Below are 21,978 nucleotides of genomic sequence, written 5' to 3' on the forward strand. Positions count from 1 at the left end.
ACCCTTTCATTTACTATGCAGTTTTTCCTAGTGGAATACCTCATAATACTAGTATATGGCAAATTCCTATGAAAAGGTAGAGTGGGGTTTGGAGTCTGAAAGAAAAGGGCTCAAATCCTGACTCTGTCATTTACCAGCCATGGACAACTTCTTTGGACAAGTTGCTTTTATTTATCTTAACTTCCTTTATCTCATGTGCAACATCCACACAGTGTGGAAGGTACAGAGCATAATACTTGGTACATTGTAAGAATATGATAAGTGTTAACTATCATCATCATCAACATTATCATCATCACTATTATCATCACCAATTGTCTTGACAGGATCTCATAGAGGTTCTGCTTCTACAGTAATCTTTAGTTCCTTGAGATTTAATAGAGTAAAATTTTCATGACATTAGTTTCTTTGGAAGTTAACTTGGCAATATCCATTTGCTTTTAAAATATACACATGCCCTGACTCCTCCAATGCTCTTCAAGGAAACTACTTTCAAAAATATTTGCACGTACGCACAAATATACCAGTACACTAGAGCATTGTGTATGGTATCAAAAGACTAAAAATAACCTAAATGTCTATTACTAGAGGACTTGTTACCAAAATGAAACAGAACAGAACAAAACAAAACTTTCCACTGTGGAATTTGATGTGGTCATTAAAAAGAGTGATATAGATCTGTTGGTGCTGACATGAAAAGATTCTTCACGGCTGTATGCCAGTGCCTGTAGCATAGTGCCTGGCTCATTGCAGGCAATCGCTAAATATTTTTGAAATACAGTGAATCAACATCATGATGTATTTCTGAGTGAAAAAAGTAAGTTGCAAAACAATAGCATATATATTTTTGTATGTGTATTTATTGTATATATTATATATGTAGACATGTATATACACATATAAAATAGTACAACATATATATATGTGTGTGTGTGTGTGTATCAGTAGCTAAAGACCCTTGAAACTTGAAGCATAGTTAACCTTGGCCCAGGTATAAATTCTAGGTCTTAAGATTTAAAAGCCTTCCCCATGATTTCTGCAAGTTTCAGGACTTTTCCTCTCATGTTTTTCTCCATGTACCTATTTCTACATATACCCATGCTGCTTCCATTCTACCCCATTTGAACTTGGGATGCAAAACTCGTAACTTGTAGAGTTGTTATTGAGCATATAGGGTGGGATTGAAACAAGTATGGACTTCTGCCATCTTGGGGGCTTCAATATCACTTCTTTCCCCTTCCTCCAGCCCTCTCCTCTACCCTCCTCCACATCGGGGCTAACAACCTAACTCTTGTGTTTGTTTCCCAAATCCTTCCAGCCATACCAGGGGCTCCTATTTTCTTACTTAAGAGCTCATTTTCTAGCTCAAACACATTCTCAAACAAATGCCCTTCATACAATGTATTCCACTGAATACAGCTTTTTCTATCTAATTACAATTATAAATTTATAGACAAAAATATGGAAGAGTATACACTGTACCATCGATAGTCATAATTTTGGGGTATGAGCTTGTAGAGATTACGGTACATGATTGACTGAGGAATTTTATATTTTCATGGACATATTTCTCTACTGCTTGATTTTCTTACAGAGTATGTTTAATGTTTCAGTCAAATAAATAAGGAGATATACAGTCTTAATTCACTACTTTCACTGTCTGAATAGAAGAGCAAGTGACAAGTGAGAAATTCAGCCCGTTTGGTGATAAAACGCTACAGAACGAGCAGAGACATCAGCCCAAAGGGGACTTGACTCTGTTCCAACTGACAGAATTTTGCACCTTGTTAGTTGGGGAAGGGGCGCTTGAGTCTTCTTGGGTGATCTCCTGGAAGAGACATACGAGCAGCTGAAAACCAGGATTTCTATATTAAGCAGATGTTGTGCCCTGAAAGTAAAAGCCCTACAATTTAGTCATGAGAAGAGCATGTTGTTCAAATAAAGTCCCAGCTAATACTGTGGTTATACACCTGCGAGAGCTGTACTGAGAAGCTTGTCAGCAACTATCCATTATGCTGTATAGCTGTGGCCGTGCTGGATACCTGGCTGCTGAGATAATAACATTGACGGCGTTTGAACATTTTAGAGCTGCGACTAACCTTTGTTGCCTTCTCTTCCTCATGCTTGAAATGAAATACTTCTTCCTTTCAAGGAGTTGATTTCCGTAGAAAATGTTACTAATTGATAGCCCTGAGGATGTGAAGTGGAGGCCCAAGAAGTCCATAGGGATGCTATTTCACTTTGTATCCTGCTCTGGCCTCAGAGGCTCATGGGGCAGCAGAAAAGGAATAAAAATCAGAACAAAGACAATAATGATAATAATAGCAGCTAAAATTTGAGTGCTAGGTGCTAAGCTCTACAACAAAGAATTTTACGGGTAAGAACTGATTCAGCCCTTTCAATAGCCTATGAGATAAGTGTCATCAACTTTTTTTTTTTGGCAGGGGAAGATTTGCCCTAAGCTAACATTTGTTGCCAATCTTCCTCCTTTCTTTTTTCTTTCTCTCCCCAAAAGCCCCAGTACATAGTTGTATATAGTTGTAAGTTCTTCTGGTTCTTCTAAGTGAGCAGCTGCCACAGCATGGCTACTGACAGACAGGTGGTGTGGTTCCACACCCAGGAACCAAACCTGGGCCTCCGAAGCGAAGCATGCCAAACTTTAACTGCTAGGCCATCAAGTCTGGCTTGAATGTCATCTTTTTATGCTCATTGTACAGATGAAGAAACTGAGGTTCAATTAGGTTAATCTGCCCAAGGTGGGTGTTATGACTAGACTGTCTCACCAGAATGAACCCCAATAAGAGCTGTTCACTTTACTAAGTGAACCATGAAATTCTGGAATGCAAAGAATGCTCAGGAAAAAGAGTCCAACCTTGTTGTTTTACAGATGGGAAACTGACATCTGGAATGGTGATTGACATCATGACATCACAGATGTGAGCCAGCTGTGAGAGGCCAGGAAACTCTATCTAGTACATCTCTGCTTCTCCAGGGTATAATGGAGTCCAAGGGAAGGAAATCTTGAAGATTCTTACTGCTTCACTTAGCCCCACCAGCAGCCAGGCAAATAAGCCCTCAACCTCTACACAGAGCTTCTTAGGAGACTACCTGTCTCCCCAGGAGAGAGGCCTCCACCTTTTAGGAAAACCCTCATGTGTTCCCCAATGAGACTGCCCAAATGGATCACATAGAAAAGAAGAGTGCTGGCTCGGTGGCATCTGGTTTGGGAATGGGAACAGATTGCTGGCATGCTCTGAAAAGTCCATTAAATTTCACTGAATTATTCAGTCCCTTCCTTGCTCCTTCACAGAGTGATCTGTCTTCTATGGTTCCATTCAGCTCCTTCCAACTCTCCAATCCTCAAGAAGAGAGTCATGCTTTATAAGCTTTCCTGCATAGCTGAGCATGGAACGATATTCCTTGATGAGATCAGCTTTGGTCGCATGTTATCTTATTTCAGCACAGCCATCAGGGTAGAGAGGTGGCTGGGCTGGGGTGGAAGAACACTGGTGTCAGGGAACATACATTTGAGTTCCAGTTTTTTTTTTTTTAAACCACTTTATTGAGGTATGATTGACAGTTATCCCACCATTAATTCCATAAACTTGGGCATGCCACTTCACCCCTCTGGATCCAATTTCTTCACCTATAATTTTAAAAATGAGCCATACTATCACTTTAACTAACTCATGTGCGTGTTCAGAGGGCTAAGTAGAAAGAAATAAATGCAAACCTGCCATAAGCAAAGAAACACAAAATGCATATAAGAAAGAAAGATTTAAGTTGATTTACTTATTATTATAGTATAATGGAGGATGAAACAAGGGAGGGAAAGACTTATGATTAGTCTAGATTTTGTCTTTAACTTTTATGGATTTTGATATATCTCAAAAAACAAGAAAGCTACAATACATGTAAAACTGACTTCAAAGAATTTTAGATTATGGGGTTTGAATTGACTGTTGTTGGCGTCTGAGTCCAGGCTGCTGTGTTTACTATCCACAGACTGAGTCCCACAGAGGTCCAGAGATCAAGGACTCACTGTTTCATCTTCCTAAATTTTTGGATATCAATGTTTCCCTAAGCTACTGTTCCTTCTAGCTCATATACACCTTTGCATTAGGGGAAAAAACACACTTAAGGGACCTGAATATGTCACATGTTTCAAATTACCCCTCTGAGCTACAAGAATCATACTGAAATTAGGCATATAAAACAAAAAAAAAAAGTTTATACCTTTGGTAGACAAACACGAAATGAATAATAGGGACATATCTATGATGAAGATTGAACAGGAGAGGGTTGAGCAATTGGCTAACATGACTCATTATTACCTCATTCATATTTATTAACAACAACAACAACAACAACAACAATAATAGCCCGAGGAATGGCTCCTATGTGTCAGAGCTTTATTTGCTTCATTTAATTTAATTGTCCTAATAAACCTCTGGCGTGAAGGTTAACATCTACTTCTAAGGGATGAAGAAACTGAGAATCAAAGATATTATGCAATTTACTCAAGATCGTAAAACAAGCAAGGGATAGACATTTGATTAGAAACCAGGACTATCCAAGGACAAAACACTTCCATACACAACACAGCAGTGTTTCTCTTTAGATGGACAGACTTCGCATGCCTTCCATTTTGGAACTGTGCCTGGCACGAAGTCAACATCCATGAGATAGTCCTTGATTACCTTAAATTAGCATTGCTGTGCAATAGACGGAAAAGCTGGAGAAATGTGAGGAACTTCAGAATAGATCAGGTTGAATGATAAGAGAACGGAACCATTGCTGGCCTATAAATCATTAATCCTGAGTTTTCTTCCCATCTTGAACATCATTGTATTGTGTGACCTTGAGCAAGCCACTAAACCCCTCCAAGCCTCCGTTTTGATGCCTATAAATGGGGACTACTGTACCTGTATCACACATCTATCAGAGTGGTTCCAGAAATCAAAAGAGATGTCAAGATAAGTACTTGGCAATGGAAAGACATTACTATTAGTATTGCTTTTTATGACTAAGTAGAAGGGTTTATGATATCTCTCTCTCTGAAAAATAACTGTGATAAACTCACTCAATCAGAAGGCTGGGGGGATCGTAAGCAAAGACATGAATGGAGTGGAGTAGGAGGTATGTGGGTGAGCAAGATGAGTAATATGGGCACTTTGGGGCATGAGAAATATTATAAGAGTTTATAGGAGGCTGAATTCAACCCAGGATAACAAGTCTGTGGGGTGAACTGAAGGTGAGACAGGTGAGCCACAGAAGTGGGTGTTGGGAGAAGTGAGAGATGGAATGAGTGACTCACTGTCTCACTTCTGGATCCATCTCCTGGAAACACAAAGCAGGTGTTAACCCCACAGAATAGCTTGGGAGAGGAAAAAAAGGTTAATTTAATAGATTTTTATTGGATACCTACTAAGTGCATGGGAATGGGAAGATAGTCAAGAGTAGCAATTATAAAAAGAACAGTTGCAAGGCCAAAGGGGTATGTTGGAAAGTGATTAAAACAGAACCTGGAATAAATTCAGCATTTAATGAACGGTAGTGACAATAGTGGTGGTATTCATTTGATGATCAGGAAATGTAGAATATAGAGATGTATAATATATAGTCCCTGCCTTCAAGAAGCTCATAATCAGTTGGACCAGTACTAGAGCAGGACAAGAGAGACTTAAGAGGGGAAAAAAGAAGATAGGACTGTGGTAAATTGCTTGCAAAAATGGCTGTGATGTTTCACTCATTCCTGTGTCAACACCTTCTGTGATGTTACTTGACAGCTTCCCTCATCAAGAGGTGGGGTCTATCTTGCCAATCTTTGAATTTGGGCTAGCCTTGGGACTTGCTTTGCCAATGGAATGTGGCAGAAGTGACTTGTGCCAGTTTTGAACTTAGGCCCAAGAGGCCTTGCACACTTCTACTTTCTCTATTCGATCCTTGGTGCTGCCATGAGGATCATCTCAGTCTAGCCAGCTAGAAGGTGAAAGATACATGATCAAGTCATCCCTGTTGCCCAAGGGGACAGCTAGCCAACTGCCAAACAATGAGTGAGGCTGTCCTAGACTAGCCAGATCCAGTTGACCCACCAGCAGGCTATAAACACATGTGTGAGCCCAGCTGAGATTATCCAAGCCTGACGTGATTGGAACTTCCCAGTGGATCTAAGCCACTAGGTGGTTTGCTATGTAGTAATAAACAACCACTACAGGAACTGGATATTCATGTGCTACCATCTTCTCCTACGATTGTCACAACTGGTCTGTGAGGTTTTGGGTCACTGACCCCATTTTACAGATGAGGAAAGGAAGACTGAGTGAGGTGGGAAGTAACCCACCCAAGGTCACAGGGCTAGAAGTCATAGAGTCAGGATATTACCCAGTCTGTCTGAATCTAAATTCTATGTACATTATACTATGTCATATTACCTTAAATAAGGTGAAAAAGTTGGGTTATAGGCTAGTCAGGGTGGTTGCCTTTGGGACAAGAATTGAGACAGGAGGACAGGCCACCTACCATCCAGGGGTGGGGCTCCCTGAAGGCGTGCACCAAAGTCTGAGCAAGAGAACACCAGGAGTGGAACCCACAAAGGTCAAATGGGATGATTCTTGTCTAACTCCTTACACCGTTAGAGAAAGGAAAAGTTGATCACCAACCAGAAAGAGGTTAGGAAACAGGAGGGATTTCAGGAAGAAAGAGTGACACAGGTGAGGGCTGGGGACATGATGAATCAACATCCCCATCCAAAAAATATATGACCTTAGATGGCAAAGAGGAAGAAATGGTGAAAAATTAGAATATCATAGACAAACTTAGGCCAGCACAGAATTTCCAGTAATCCCTGTCGCCCCTTCCAAAGAGAAAGAAATTTAGAAGAGAAGTCTAGAAAGACTGTTTTAATTGTCAGAGCCCAGGAAAATCTGTGTCTTGAACTATGCTCTGAAATCCTCATTATCCCTTTGTTCAAGATTCTTTCTCTTGCTCTGTAAGTAGAGAAATTCCTCAAGATTTCCTCTTTGGATCAATGTTACTGTTGCCCACCACATAACTCTGATCATGCGGTAGGGTGAACTTTCTGGGCACATCGTAAGATCATACTTCCAATCTCTCTTGTGGTCGAGTGGAACACGAGACTAGTCCTGACCAATAAGTTGTAAAGATAAGTAATATGTGTTTCTTCCATGCCAGCGAATTGAATGGGTGAACTTGAGATAAACCAGAGGTCTCTTTCTCTCAGGTGCAGAGACCAATGACATTAAAGATGGTAGCTGCTCCACCAATCTGGCTCCCTGAGTAACAGCAATTGGTTAAGTCCCCCTTGCCAACTGATGATGGGTAAGCAATAAATAAACCCTTGTTATTTTAAACCACTGAGAGTTGGATGTTAGTTGCCACTGGAACAAAACCTAGTTTGTCTTAAATTAATTAAGCCCTCTTCCCTTTGCTGGTCTAGATCAGAATTTCTCAGAGTGTGTTCTCTGGAACACTAGTTCTGAGAGGTTCTCTGTTAAAGGGATTCTATGGTGAGCAAACTCTGGGAAACACTAGATACTCTATTCTCATGTTAGAAAATCCCAATAAACACTTTGAAGCAAATTGGAATATACTCTTCTTAACTCTACCTTTGGCAAACGCATCTATTCTTAAGGTCTCAGACACAACAAATATGCAGCTTATTTCTAAATATATAGCTCTTATATTATAGATATCCCCACATAGAATGTTCTGGCATTTCAAATTCAATATGGCAGATCCCAAATTCATGTTCTTCCTATAACTCAATTAATCTCTGTGACTCCCCTCTCTGTGGATGAGTTTGAGGTAGATTTTTTTATCCACGGTTTGCTTTGAAAGTTTCCGTGCAGCCACAAAGCTTACAAAGGTGAACTAGGTCACCCTGACTACTAGTGGCGTGTTGCACCCAACACAAGTACTGAACAATGCGTTCTATCTTGAGGAGACCGCACTGCTGGAAAGGTGCATGATTTATTTAGAGGCTCTTCTCTTGAGTTCATTCTTGTCAGTGTCATGCACGTTACGCAGATCATTGCTCTCACATAAGAGACTTTGCTTGTAGTCTCTTCTATACAAGGTGTGGAGCTGAGAACTTACCTAAATAATTCCACAAACAAAAGAGAAGAGAAAGGATGAAAATTAACAGGAAATTAAAGATAATCATTAAAGAAGGCTACCTCTGGACTAGGCACAATGCTAAATCATGGATTTTTATCATTTACTCCTCCCATTCACCCTATAAGGTAGGTATCATTTTTGTCCAATTGTACCAATAAAAGATTGAAGGCTCAGAGAGGTTTAGTGACTTTCCAAAGATCCCACAGTAAAGAAGTGGTGTAGCCAGAACAAGAATGCGAGTAACATGACTTCAGAGCTGTGCTCTAGACTGCTTACTTCATTAGACTGTCTCCCCAAGAAACGAACATGTGCTAAGTCTCTCCTTCCTGTTCAGCATTATGCTAGGTCCTGTGTGGTATTTTCACATTTAACCCCCCAAAACTGCCCCAGGAGGCAGATGTGCTTATTCCCAGGAAAACTCATTTTCAGAAAGAAGAATTAACTTGTTAAAGGTCCCCGGGTGGCAGAGACTTCTTTGATTTCTTTAACGGGGCTGCTTCCTCTGGAGTCCTCTAATCTTCCCCTCCTTCCTATTAATCTGGCAGGAAGTTTGCCTAATCTTTCCCTTACTGCCAGCTCAGGAAGATTTTCCAAACTCACAGAATTATGCTCCTTTGGAGGTCCGTCTAGTATTCACTTACTCAATGAGCATCTGTTGAGATTCTACTACATACTAGGCCCTGTTTAGATGATGGTGTAGAGGAGCAGTGACCAAAACAAAGTCCCTGCTCTCGTTCAGCTCACATTCTACAGGGGGAGAGACAATAAGCAGAGGGACCAAGAAATAATATAAGGCAAGTAAGATAAGATGAGAGCTAGAGAGAAAAATAAAGCAGGATGAGGAGATGGAGAATCATGCTAGATAAACTTTTGAAGGGAATGGCCCAAGAAGTCTCTTGGAGGAACTAACATCGGAGTGAACGCTTGAATCAAGTGAGTGAACACTTGAGTCAATCCCTTGAGACACAGGATTCTCTTTTCTCTCCTCTCCTCAGTGTCTTTTAGCAGCACACACACCATGCACTCACACATGCATGCATGCACCAATCCACACACTTTTACACACACATAAACACACGCACACACGTGCACGTGTGCACACCTGCCTTTGTCTTCTGGCTCCGTGGTTACCTCTGCATTCACAGCATGAGGCTACTGGTTCTCCATCCACTGTTCCTTTCACAAAGTGGTGTTGTAGGTTGGTGTTCATGAGCACCATCCAAAAAACTCTTTAAAATGCAGATCTCCGGGGGGGGGCCGACCCAGTGGTGTAGCGATTATGTTCTCGCACTCTGCTTTGGCAGCCCGGGGTTCGCAAGTTCAGATCCCGGGCACACACTGATGCACCACTTGTCAAGCTATGCTGTGGTGGTGTCCCATATAAAGTAGAGGAAGATGGGCACGGATGTTAGCCCAGGGTCAATATTCCTCAGCAAAAAAGAAGAGGATTGGCAACGGATGATAGCTCAGGGCTGATCTTCCTCATACACACACAAAAATGTAGATCTCTGGGACACAAGCCAAGACACTCCAAATCAGTGGGTCTGTTGTGAGACTCAGGGATTGTACTGTTAATCTAAACCCAAGATGACATGGATGCAGTGTCAGGAGCCCGGTGTCTCATCGTTTGGAGCTGTTCTACCTCTGACACCTCAGAAAGATAGTATCCGATTCCAGACTAGCGGGTGGGTCAATGACTGACTTTGGTGTCAGGGAGACTTGGATTTCAAATCCTCTTATTCAGTTTCCCTAAGCCTGTCTTATCTAATCTGTAGAGTGGGGAAAATGATGCCTGCCTCATTGGGCTGCTGAAAAGATTAAATGAGATAATACATGTGAAGCATGCAATATTAAGCTTTGAGAGAACTCATTAAGTCTATTTTAGTTCCTCTTCATCTCTCTCATTACATTATCCAACTAGATCCACCCCTACCCTTTCAGAGACTCTAGGAAGCTCAGGAGCCCCCTAGTATTCTCTTTGCAGTTTGAAAATCACTGACAAGACTGAGAGTCAAGAGAAAATGACTTGCCCCAGTTAAGCAGAAATCTAGTTTCTGAACCAAAATAAGAGCTGAGGTTGTCTAACTCCCAGATATTCTTTTCATTACTTAGTCATCTTTATTCTTCGTTTTAAAGTTATGCTTCCCTGATTTAAAAAAAAAAATGGGACCCAGAGAATGTTCTATTTAGAGGCATCACATAGTATGAATATAGGTTAGGTCTCTTCAATCACATTGCCTGAGTCAAATATCTGTCTTCATCATATAGTTATCTAGTTGCTGCATGGCCTTGGGTCAATATATATGTCCTATATATTTATATTTTAATATGTTATATATATTTTTATTATATAAATACATACTTGTGTATTTTTGGAGATGTTAAGTTAAGCAATGTAGCCTAGAAATTGTATAGCAGAATAGCCTAGAATGGTGCAGTATAGCACCATTGTATAGCATTATAACCTAGAATGGTGTTATGTATTTTGGAAATGTTAAGTGAAGCAATATAGCCTAGAAATCATCATCACAAACATCTAGTATCAATCCCCTCTTCACCAGTTCTATGACTTTGAACAAGAGATCTAGATTTCTTAAACCTCAGTTTTTTCCATATCTAAAATGGGACCGTGATATCTGATTCTTGGGGCAGGGGGTGTGTGTGTTAGGATAGACAATGCATGTTTAACATATAGCGCAATATCTAGCTTATAGTAGATAGGGAATGAGAGCGGAGGTCTTCATGTTACACATCTCTATCAGAGTTTGAAAGAACGGTAGAGCATCTGGGCTAACTCTTTGCCAGGGCAAGAGTTACAGAAATAACAGCCCTGATAAGAAGTTTACTGTTTATTTCATGAAGTCCAAGAGCAGCAAACTCAATTCTTTGCTGGGTAGTATCTGGTAGCACTCCTTTTTCCAGATAGAGATGTAAACCTTTGCTTCAGAAGAGAAAATTTAGTTTCATTCTCCAGGTCTATATCATTTTTACTGGGCAATGCTTTCTCATACAGTTTTCCATTGATGGTAACTGTTTTAGGATCCTGTTGGCTGTTCTGTGAAGCTGTACCTGGGCACTGGATCTTTACCCAAATCCTGAGCTGAGGTATGTAAATCTGCTCTCCAACTCCAATTTATAACTTATGTCCTGTCTGAAACTGTTTCACAGTCAAAAGGCCAATTTTTTAAAAGTTGTCTCTCTCTAATAAGCAGAGGTGCCATTAGAAAAGTTTTCCTGCATGGGGGCATTATTTCAGGTATTTTTAAATTTAATTTATTTTACATGCTATTTTATTTAATCCTCACAAAAAGACTTTGAAGAAGATATAGTTATCATCCTTTTAAATATGAAGAAACTAAAGTTCTGAGAGACTGGTGGGCCATGAGGGAGGGAGACATCTAAAATCACAGAGCTAAAATGCTTTGAATCCAGGCACGTATGACTCCAAATTTCATGAAAGAAATGTTTTCTTGCCTTACATTTTTCTGTAACTTTCTCTAGATTGAGGAAATCTCTCCATTATTGAATTCAATACATAGTTAAGATGAATTTTCAGTTTTATAGTTGGAGTCCAAGAGATTTGCTTAATTGGGTATTTTATTCTTTTAATTGTGAAATATGATGCAGATACAGAAAACCACACAGAGCAAATGTATAGCCTAATGAGTTATTATAAAGCCAACGCCTTCATGACTACTGTCCAGGTCAAGAAAATGAATTTTTCCCACTGCTCCAGAAGCCCTGATTTGTCTCCTGTCCCTCTCTCTCTCCCCTAGAGAACTAACAACTAACCTGACTTCCTTCTAGTCACTTCCTTCTGTTTCTTTATGGTTTTGTCACCTAAGTGTGCATCCCTAGAGACCATAAGTTAGTCTTGCCCATTATTTAAAAAAAATTAATGAGCCTTTTATTCTATAAGTTCACCTTTTATTCCTTGCTTTTTCTTAAACCTCATCTGTGGAAGAACCTAGGGCATTTGAGGAGTCTCTCATAGTCTGGATTTTGTTGGTTGCACACTTATGGCACAGAACAACATGTTCCCCTGTCCTCTGTATTTTCTGCAACATGGCAGCTAGATCCCTAGGCTTGATCAGACTCAGTTCAATCCCTTGGGTAACACTGTATGTGGTGATGAGTTCTTCCATTAGAAGATGCCTCATGAGTGCTGGTCTTTCTTGTGATGTCCACAGGTATTGACGATCACTGCCTGGTTCCATTAATTCACTGGGGAAGGGAAGAGAGTGGTGCTCTAATTCTATTATTTCTTTTGCATTTACCAACTGGAATATTCTTATAATGAGACACCTTCCATTATCTACTATTTGGTTACCCAGTGGTACAGTTGATATAGGAAGGGCAGGATAAATGCTTGGGTCTTTCCCTCCATTTTATCGATTTTTAAGATGATGTATTGGTTTTGTTCCCATCTTACTCTAAAGTTGACCAATGAACTCTATTCATCGTGGATTTAAATATGCTTGATGAGATTAATTAGATTTTTAAATGTTTGAAGAAATAGAGGTAGTTGAAAAACAGAACTTTCAATGAGCATCTTAACAGCACTCTCATGTAATATATAAATAAGTTTGGGGACAAAGCAGTCAATTAAAAACCACCTATGTATTTCTTGAGAACTTCATATGTATATGAGACACTCCTTTCTTCAGAAATATTCCTACCTTCCAGAGGAGGATACTTTCACACTCTTGATGGGTAAAGCATTTCAAGCAAGAAAAAACTGAATGGGAAAGTGTTTTGCAGGAAAATTAGTAATCGTGTACAATTTTTCTTTTCATCTTTCTCTCTTTTTTCTCCCCTCCTCCTTGTCTTTCTTCTTCTTGAGTATAGAGAGTTGAGAATTTACTTGGAGTTTAGTCTAATATAGACTCCAAAGTAATAGACAGAAGGAGAAGTTGGTGAGATCTCCTATGGGGCATCAAATTAACCTATCTCTCCAGTTTTTTGATTCAAATTGGGAGAGACGACAAAGAAGTCGATGAGATGCTTGACTTGTTAAGCAAGCATTGTTATATCATGTCACGCTGTTTAGAATCCAAGTCTCCATGAAATTGAGGACAGATAATGTGGTTCATACTGAAGTTTAGAGAGCTAAATATGTATGTTTCTCTTTTCTTTAACAATTCTATTGGTATTTATGTTCTTGGTTTACTCAGTGAAAGAAGTTGAATATAATGGTGTCCTGGGAGGTATAAGGGATTTAGACGCAAAGAGATGTTGGCCCAAATCCCACACTCTACCACTTATTTCATGGCTGGGTAATTTTTGGGAAATCCCATAAACTCTTCGAGTCTTATGTTCCTTGTCTGTTAAATAGGAACATGCCAGTCTACTTCACAGGGTCGTCATGAGCATTCAATAAGGTAAGATCGGTAAAGTGTATGGCATAGTGCCAGGCACAGAGCAAGTGCTCCAAAGACGTTGCTTTCTTGCCTTTTGACTCAGCAAATCTTAAAAATGCCTTTACATTTTTTTCTCATGTCAAAAACTAATGGAATTGGAAGAATTAAGGTAAATGAACATCGACGGCAATATTGCAGGTAAGGAGTTATTAGACAAACAAACACACAAAAAAATAAAAGCTTTTTTCAGAAAAAAGAGAGGATGTGGGAAGATGGAGGGGTTTTCTTAGGATGCTGTGAAGGTGAGAAAACTGGAAGGGAGGGAGCACAGACAAAGATACAAAGAAGGGATGGTACAAGCCATATACAGAAATCAGTTGGCAGCTGGGTGAGCTGTAGTCAAAGGTGAATATGAGGATATAGGGGTAATTGAGGCTGGAAAGCTAGAGTTGGGGATGGGTGGAGGCACTGATGTGACCCTCAGAAAGGATGACTAAGCTCTCAGTGGGTAATGACGTGTCTGCATCTAAACATAAAACATTAAAAAAAAAATCAAAATAGGTGTTTGGTGACTCAAACCTTGGGAGAGATTCCTCAAACACGGGTGAGAACAACAACACTAAGGAAGGAAGAATATTTTGGGGAAGATTAATTATGTTTGAATAACGTTGTTTATTTTTATTGCTATAAAACAGCCTCACGATTCAGCTTTCTTCTGGCAAATAGCATCTCCACCAGGAAACACCCATGGATTTCTGTCCTTCATGCTGAGTTCCATCTGTTGCCATATTACTCAACGGCAAATGGCACCCATATTTTCCCTAGTGGAAGATATGTTTATTTCTTGGGATGTTACAAAACATATTTCTTTTGGTTTATTTGATTTCATAAAGCAACGATCACAGTTAATTCTAAATATTTGAAATCTGATTGATTCACTCAACTACTGCTCAATGTTTTCACTGAGGAGAGATGCCTAATCTTTTGGATTGCTAGGAAACCGCTTATAATTGAGTAGATCGGTTATCTGCAGAGGAAGACAGTGCAGGATAGTGACAGAGGAACTGAGCTAGGAGTCAACACTTTTGTAGTTTTCTATGAGCTCAGTAGCAGGCTGGTTGGGTGACTTTTGAGAGGCTAGACTGTCTGTTTTTTCCAAAGGGCACAGATTATTGAGACATGCTGGCTCAAGTTAAATTTCTAACTTTATCACTTACCAGCTAGGCAAACTTGGAGCCTGCCCTGAGTATCAGTGTCCTCATCTGAAATGTTCTAATAGTATTGACTATCTGCATTACCAGATATGAGACACATTGAACAAAGCACTTAGTTACCGTGGGTCAAGAAGCCCATAGACAATGCTCATACAAGATGAGTTTTGCTTTCCTCCTAATTTTTCTGAATTTCTTCAACTGAAAAATGAAGACAGTAATCCCCTGCTAATTATAGAGAGTTGCTGAATTCAAATAAATATACTTTTGTACATAGATGAGAAGTTTTAGAAATTGTAATGATACTGCTATTTGAAAATATCCTTATTTTGGCATATTGTGGTGTTAGATAGACGGAAAGAAAAATAAGGATACAAGCAATTAAGGAGTGCATTATTAGTTGTATAAGTCAGGGCAAGTAATACTAGTTGCTGTAATAAACAATCCCCAAATAAACATTTATATACTGCTCTTATCACAGTCCCCTGTAGCTGGAGCAGCTTTTTTCCCTCTGAGAGGCACCTTCCATCTCGGCCCTCCCCTAGGACCTCAGAGTCCTCTACTGGATTTTTTTACATCCAGCTGGCAGCTAGAGAAGAATCAGTGAATAAAAGGTTCTGAGGCCCAGAGCTGGAAATGGCCCGTATGACAACTGACCCATTCTTTTGGCTAGATTTAGGTACCAATACCCTCATTTAGTTATAAAGGGGTTGGGAAGACTACTTACGTTCCCAGGAGGAAAATGAAACATTTTGCTGAACACGTAGTTTTGCTTCTGCTATATTATCTCCTTTAATCTTCACGAAATTGTTGCAAGAGAGGGCTTAGTATACATACAAATGGGATAACTGAGGCTTAGAGTTAAGTCACTTGCCCAAAGTCACACAATTAGCAATAGAAAAGATTGGGTCCCGTAAATTAACGTGAATTACCTACACTTTGAACTGGAACCACAGACAGATGAAACTGGAGGGAAGCCCATTTGCATGCTCTGATTGGGTCGATGGGGTGAGGATCACCCAAAGAAACGTTAAAATATTTATGGTTATGGGCTGTGTGCTTTCCATGTCTAGCCTCCCACAGCCTCCAATAAATACTAGAATAAATTATCTTCTCCAGAAATAAATTTTCAGCAAAATTACAGTGTGTGGGAAATACTGAGTGCCCTTATGTGCAAGAACTGAGCCAGAGATACAGAGGACAGACAGCACATGAATATAATTCCTGGCCCCCAACGATCACGGCCTAGTGGTGGAAATAAGAGAAATTTTTGTGTAACACTTAACAAAAATGACATCATTAGGATAAGCGAACATACTTGCAGAAGGTGAGCTAGTTTTTAACAGATTGGGCTCTGGGTGAGAGTATCTGAGTTTCAGTCTTTTTTTATTCCACTTACTAGGTGTGTGACTTTGGGTGAGTTGTTTCCACTCTCTGAGTCCCAATTTCCTCATTTGTAAAAGGGGAATTTTAACAGCACATTACATCATAAGGTCATGAAAAGGAAAAGAAGTTCATATATAGGGTTTCATCTACATGTGGTTTTGCTTAAGGCAGATGTTCAGGAAATATTCGTTGTCTTCTTCCCTTCATACAATACTATAGAAATAACAACAAAAAAATACTGTCATTTGTCTACTATGCACTACTTGATGTGGGAGGCACTTCTATGGATTATTCTATTTAATTCTCACTTGCCTCTTTTGGAAGAGGGAAAGTCATGTGCCTGACATTGTATCAAAGTGGTAGAGATACAGTTGGAACCCTGGTCCTCTGCTTGCAAATCCACTAATATCACCTAGCATCATACTTTGGCAGTTTAGGGAACCTCCTCCAATCATTACTTGTGCTTAGATTGTCTTTTCAACATCTATATTTAGGCACTGAGAGTCTTTTCTTGAATACTTCTGGTATTGGAGAACTCACACCTCTCTACAAACCTTATAGCATTTATCAGGCAGCACCCTGGTTAGAAATTTCTTTCTGCTGTGTAGAAATTTCCTTTCATATAATTTTCATCCATTGGTCATAGTTCTGCCCTCTGGGTTCACACAGAACAAGGCTACTTCTTCTATCTCAAGGCTGCAACTTGAACATTTAAACACATTGATGATAAGCCTTAATTCTTTTCTTTCGTGGCAAAATATTCCTGGTTTCTTTAACTTCTTTACAACATCTAGGCCCTTGACCCATCAGTCTGGTGACCCCTGGACAGTTTCCAGTTTGTCATTATTTTTCTAAAAGTGCTGTGCCCAGAAGTGGAGGTGGTTTCCAGTTAGAGGCCAGAACATTGTCCAGCAGACTCTGTCCTGGACTCAGCATCCTCATTCATAAGAGCCTGAAACCTCATTAGCTTTCTTGGCAGACTTACCCTGTCATTGGCCCACGCTTTTCTTGCAGTCACCTGATATGCCTAAGCTGCTAAATTAGAAGATATCAGGGATAGAAGGAATCTCAAATATCATTTCTGATAGCGGGTGAATTGGGGTCTGGTCACCTAGTCTGGGAGATAGAAGACCCATCCAAACATCCTTCTTCCCATCTATCCATCCATCCAACAAATACTTCTTGAGTGCCAATTGTCCCTGTGTGCGTGTCCCTGTGCTAAATGCTGGGTGTACAGTGGTATATAGAACAGAAATTCTCCCTGACCTCGTGGAACTAACAGCCTAAAGCAGAAACCAGGCATTAATCAAGTAACCTCAAGTGAAACACGTCATTTCCCTCTGTGAGAGGACAGGAGAGAAAAGATTAGGGGGCTGTAAGAGAGGATAATGAGGAACCTGATTTAGCCCAGAGAGAAGCACTGTGTACCTCTATTCAAAGTACTTTTTTACTCTACAGCACCACTTTTTGTCATTTAATTCATTATATGTAGTGAAATAAAGATGGCCACAAATTCTTTGACACTGCTCCCATCGAGATGCAGCATCTGTTTCCCCACCACCAGAATCTGGGCTGGCCTGTGACTGCTTTGACCAAAGGAATATGGTGGAAGTAATGCTGTGCCATTTCCAAGCCTAGACTTGAAGGTGATTGGCAGAGTCTACCCGGGTCTCTTGGAGCCCTGAGCTGCCATATAAGAAGTTTAACTACTCTGCTGGAGAGATCACCTAGAGAAACCTTGAGACTTCATGAAGAGAGAGAGGGACAGGAACCTAGCTGAACCCAACCTTCCAGACTTCCCCATCAAAAGGTCCTCCAGACCAGATCAGCCATCAGCTGAATACCATCAAGTGACCCCAGGTGATGTCACATGAGTGGAAGGACTGCCCAGCTGAACCCTACAAAATTTCTGACCTGCAAAATCAAGAGATATAAAAAGAAGAGTTGTTGTTTAAGGTTTAGCGGTAGTTTCATATGAAGCAACATATAAACAGAACATTGCATTTCCTCTATTTTGATCTCCCTTTAGGAAGTTTTGTTGTTTCAGCATCCAGGAGTTCACATGGATTTATTCATTAAATATGCATCTTACACCCATGCTGGAGGTATTGGGGATATAGGTATGGAAGAAAGAATATAGCACATTATTAAGAACACAAGCCTGGGTGACAGATCGTCATTTGGACCCATCTCTGCCTTATCAGCTGAATCATCTTAAGAAAGTTTCTTGACCTCTCTGAGTCTCCTTCTCATCATGTTTAATGTGGAGAGAAAAATGCCTAACTTCATAAGTTTGCTGTGAAGAGTAAAAGATAAAATATATGGGAAAAGCTTATTTTAGTTTTCTGGTATGCAGTGAGTGTTCAATACTGTATTTTTAAACCATTATTATATTTAAGTCATTATTAAAAAATATAATCCTTTTCTTATGAATTTTACTTAATAGTGAAATAGAGAGAGATAGAAAGGATCAGTGAGTATAACGAACATCATGACGGAGGAAAGTATAGGACACCATTGTACTATGGTGGAATGGAAGGGCACACATTCCAGTCTTGGAGATAGTGATAAGGGAAGACTATGCAGAGGAAATGACATTGAGACTTAGACCTTAAGGGTTAGCAGCAATTAACCAGGAGAAGGTGAAGGGTTGGGCAGGAAAGTGTGTGCCAAACTTCAAAAGGAGAAAAGCAATCAACAAGTTCAGTAAACTGCAGGCAGCTTTTCACAGCTAGAGTGTGGTATTCCTGTTGCCCCAATCTTTTGAACTTGACCCATTGGAACTTCTGGGACCCTGACTTTTGTCCAGTGTATTAATTATGCTTCCTATCCAATCTCCATTTCAGAACCTGATAAGCATTATGGATTATCCTCCTTTAAATTGTTGCTGAAAATTTTGAGTAGGACTAGGCTTGCCCCTACGCCCTGAATGCCCCATTAGCATTCTCTCCCTGGACACACAAAAAACCCTCCACAGAGGATGAGGTCAAACGGATATTAAAAAATCACATACAGGGGCCAGCCCAGTGCTGTAGTGGTTAAGTTCACATGCTCTGCTTCAGCAGCCCAGGGTTGGCAGGTTCAGATCCCGGGTGCCGGCCTTTTCACCACTCATCAAGCCATGCTGTGGTGGTGTTCCACATACAAAATAGAGGAAGATTGGTGCATATATTAGCTCAACAATAGCCTTCCTTAAGCAGAAAGAGGAAGATTGGCAACAGATGTTAGCTTAGGGCCAGTCTTCCTGACACACACACACACACAAATCACTTATAGAAAATACTCACTATAAAGGATAGCAAATGGAAGAGGTACAAGGCCAAGTAGATGAGATAATAAGACAGTCTGGATATAAGTATATATCATGTATAGTGCATATATGTATGTGTGTATACATACATATATAATTATATATCATAGTGTGTACATATATATACACATTATACATGACATCATAAAAGCAAAATCATTTTTCGAAAGAGAACTTAGAGTCTGAAAATTAAACGTGATCTGAAATGTATAAAGCCAATAGAAAGTTTTAAACAGTAGTTGAGACACAACTAAAGAAAGAAATGGTAAAACAGAAAATAAATTTTAGAAAATTGTTCAAAATTTAGCACAGTAATTCAAAGATTTAGAAAATATGAAAATAAAGTTGTGAGACAAGGAACCTGCATGGTTTGGTCATCCGGAGAGCATGTCTTCGTGCTGCTCTCATTACAAGACTTAGATCTGAAGGTGGATTGCTTGATAGGGCCTGGGTCGCTTCGTTATGCTGCAACCTTCTTTACCCAACTAATATCTTCTGCTCTTTGCCATTCTTCTCACCTCAAACTGCCTTTACTGCCCTCCTAATCCATCCTTCCTACCAAAAAGTGGCAGGCCCACTGGAGTAGAGGCAGTGATTCCAATGCTAGGAGAGACAGGGGAGGTTCCAAGAACTACTTGAATGACTTAAGTAATAATGTATGCCCTAAAAAAGTGCACCAGCACATTTCTGGAATATTCTGAACTACATAGAGCTATAAATCTTTAACTTCAAAGTGTTCCCAGTTCTATCCTTATACTTAAAAAATTATTATTATATTTTTTAGCACAGTGAGCAGTTATCAAAGTTAAAGATGATCCAAGTAAATACTTCTGTCTCTTTCAACCTGCCAGGATCCACTGACAACCTCCACCAGCGAATTAAACATTTGGTCATCCCTCAGTTAAAGTTATTTCTGGAGTAGTTATAATTTAAATCATTTTTACAAGAATTTATGGGCACTTAAACCTAGGTACTGTCTGTAACCATGCTTTATGGCCAACATAAATGATTCTGGGCCTTTCTCTTCTTTTCCTGTCTGTTCGCATCACAAAAATTCATATATCATAACGAGAGATGTCTAGCACATAGTAAATTTTCTTTGCCTGATGCTGTAGGCAGAGGATGGATGTACAGGAAGGTGCTGGCATGGTACAGAGATGGATGGCAGGAATAAGGGGTTTTGTTATCTCTCGCAGGAGCAAGTACTGTTAAATTGCATGAAAGTCCATGTAACTGGCTTTTTATGGAGATTGTTAATGGTTTTATGACAATTGCCAATTTCCCAATGTAAAAACCATCTCAAAGAGAACAAACAGGTTGTTAGCTGTGGTGCTTGGGAGGCTGTTATGGGTTGAATCGTGTCTCCTCCCAAAATTCATATGTTGAAGTCCTAACCCACGAGTATCTCAGAATGTGACTGTATTTGGAGACAGGACCTTAAAAGAGGTAACTGCAGTAAAATGAGGTCCTCTAGGTAGGCCCTAATCCAATATGTCTGTGTCCTTATAAGAAGAGGAGATTAGGACACAGACACACAAAGACTGAGGGGCAATCATGTGAAGACACAGCAAGAAGGCGACCATCTGCAAGCCAAGGAGAGAGGCCTCAGGAGAAACAAAACCTGCAGGCATCATGGTATTGGACTTCTAGCCTCCAGAACTATAAGAAAATAAATTTCTATCGATTAAGCCATCCAGTCTGCAGTACTTTGTTATGGGTGAGCTGATTAATACTGGGGCCAACCATAGACTATGGCTGGAACGAGGGAGTTCAAGGCAGCTGAGGCACTCACTCCGTCATCACAAGGGCATGACGGGGGCTTGCACAGCCCCAGGAATGAATGTCTTCTTAAGTTTCCACCTCAGACCCCTAGTTGCCTTACCCTCGTCCCAGCCCTGCCTCAAACGATTATCAAGAGACTGCCTAGCACCAAACTCCCCTTCAAACCTCACAATAGGGGTATTTGGACTGAGATTGTAAGTCCCTGGAAATTCCCTAGAGTTTCTCAAGAAAGGGACCTGTGTTTAGCTTTACAGGTTATTTTTCTATTCATTCATTCAGAAAATTTTGTTGAGTGTCTACCAAGTTACGGGCATTGTGCTAGCTTCTAAAAGGGAACAGCAATCAAAAGACCTTTATTAAGCACCCTCTATATGTCATCACTCTGCCAGGCCAAGGAAGGCACTTCAATAGATCTTTGTTGGGTATCTCCCTTGGACAAGATGCTGAGCTCATCTCCGTAGGAGGGATGCAGAGTTGAATGATACATGGGCTCTGCCTACCAGTGGCTCGCAATATTTCTGTGGAAGCAGACAAATCCACGGTACCTCTAGGCACAAGGCTGGGGTTATGAGAAAGAAGCTGAAATATTTCACAGGAGAACAGAGAAGGAAAACACATAATTTTAACTGAAGGGATTTGAGAAGATCTTGCAGAAGAGGTGGGTTTTCAGACAACCTTGAAACATTTAAGCAGGACTTCGCAGGAGACAGTGGGGAAGGAATCTGGACTACAAGTACTGAAAGAGCACTTGCTGGATGTGTTTCCCTGTGTGATAACACGTGCAGAGGAG

The sequence above is a fragment of the Ceratotherium simum genome, chromosome 29 (genome assembly GCF_057802395.1).
Source record: "Ceratotherium simum simum isolate JZ-2026a chromosome 29, ASM5780239v1, whole genome shotgun sequence".
Taxonomy (NCBI): Eukaryota; Metazoa; Chordata; class Mammalia; order Perissodactyla; family Rhinocerotidae; genus Ceratotherium; species Ceratotherium simum.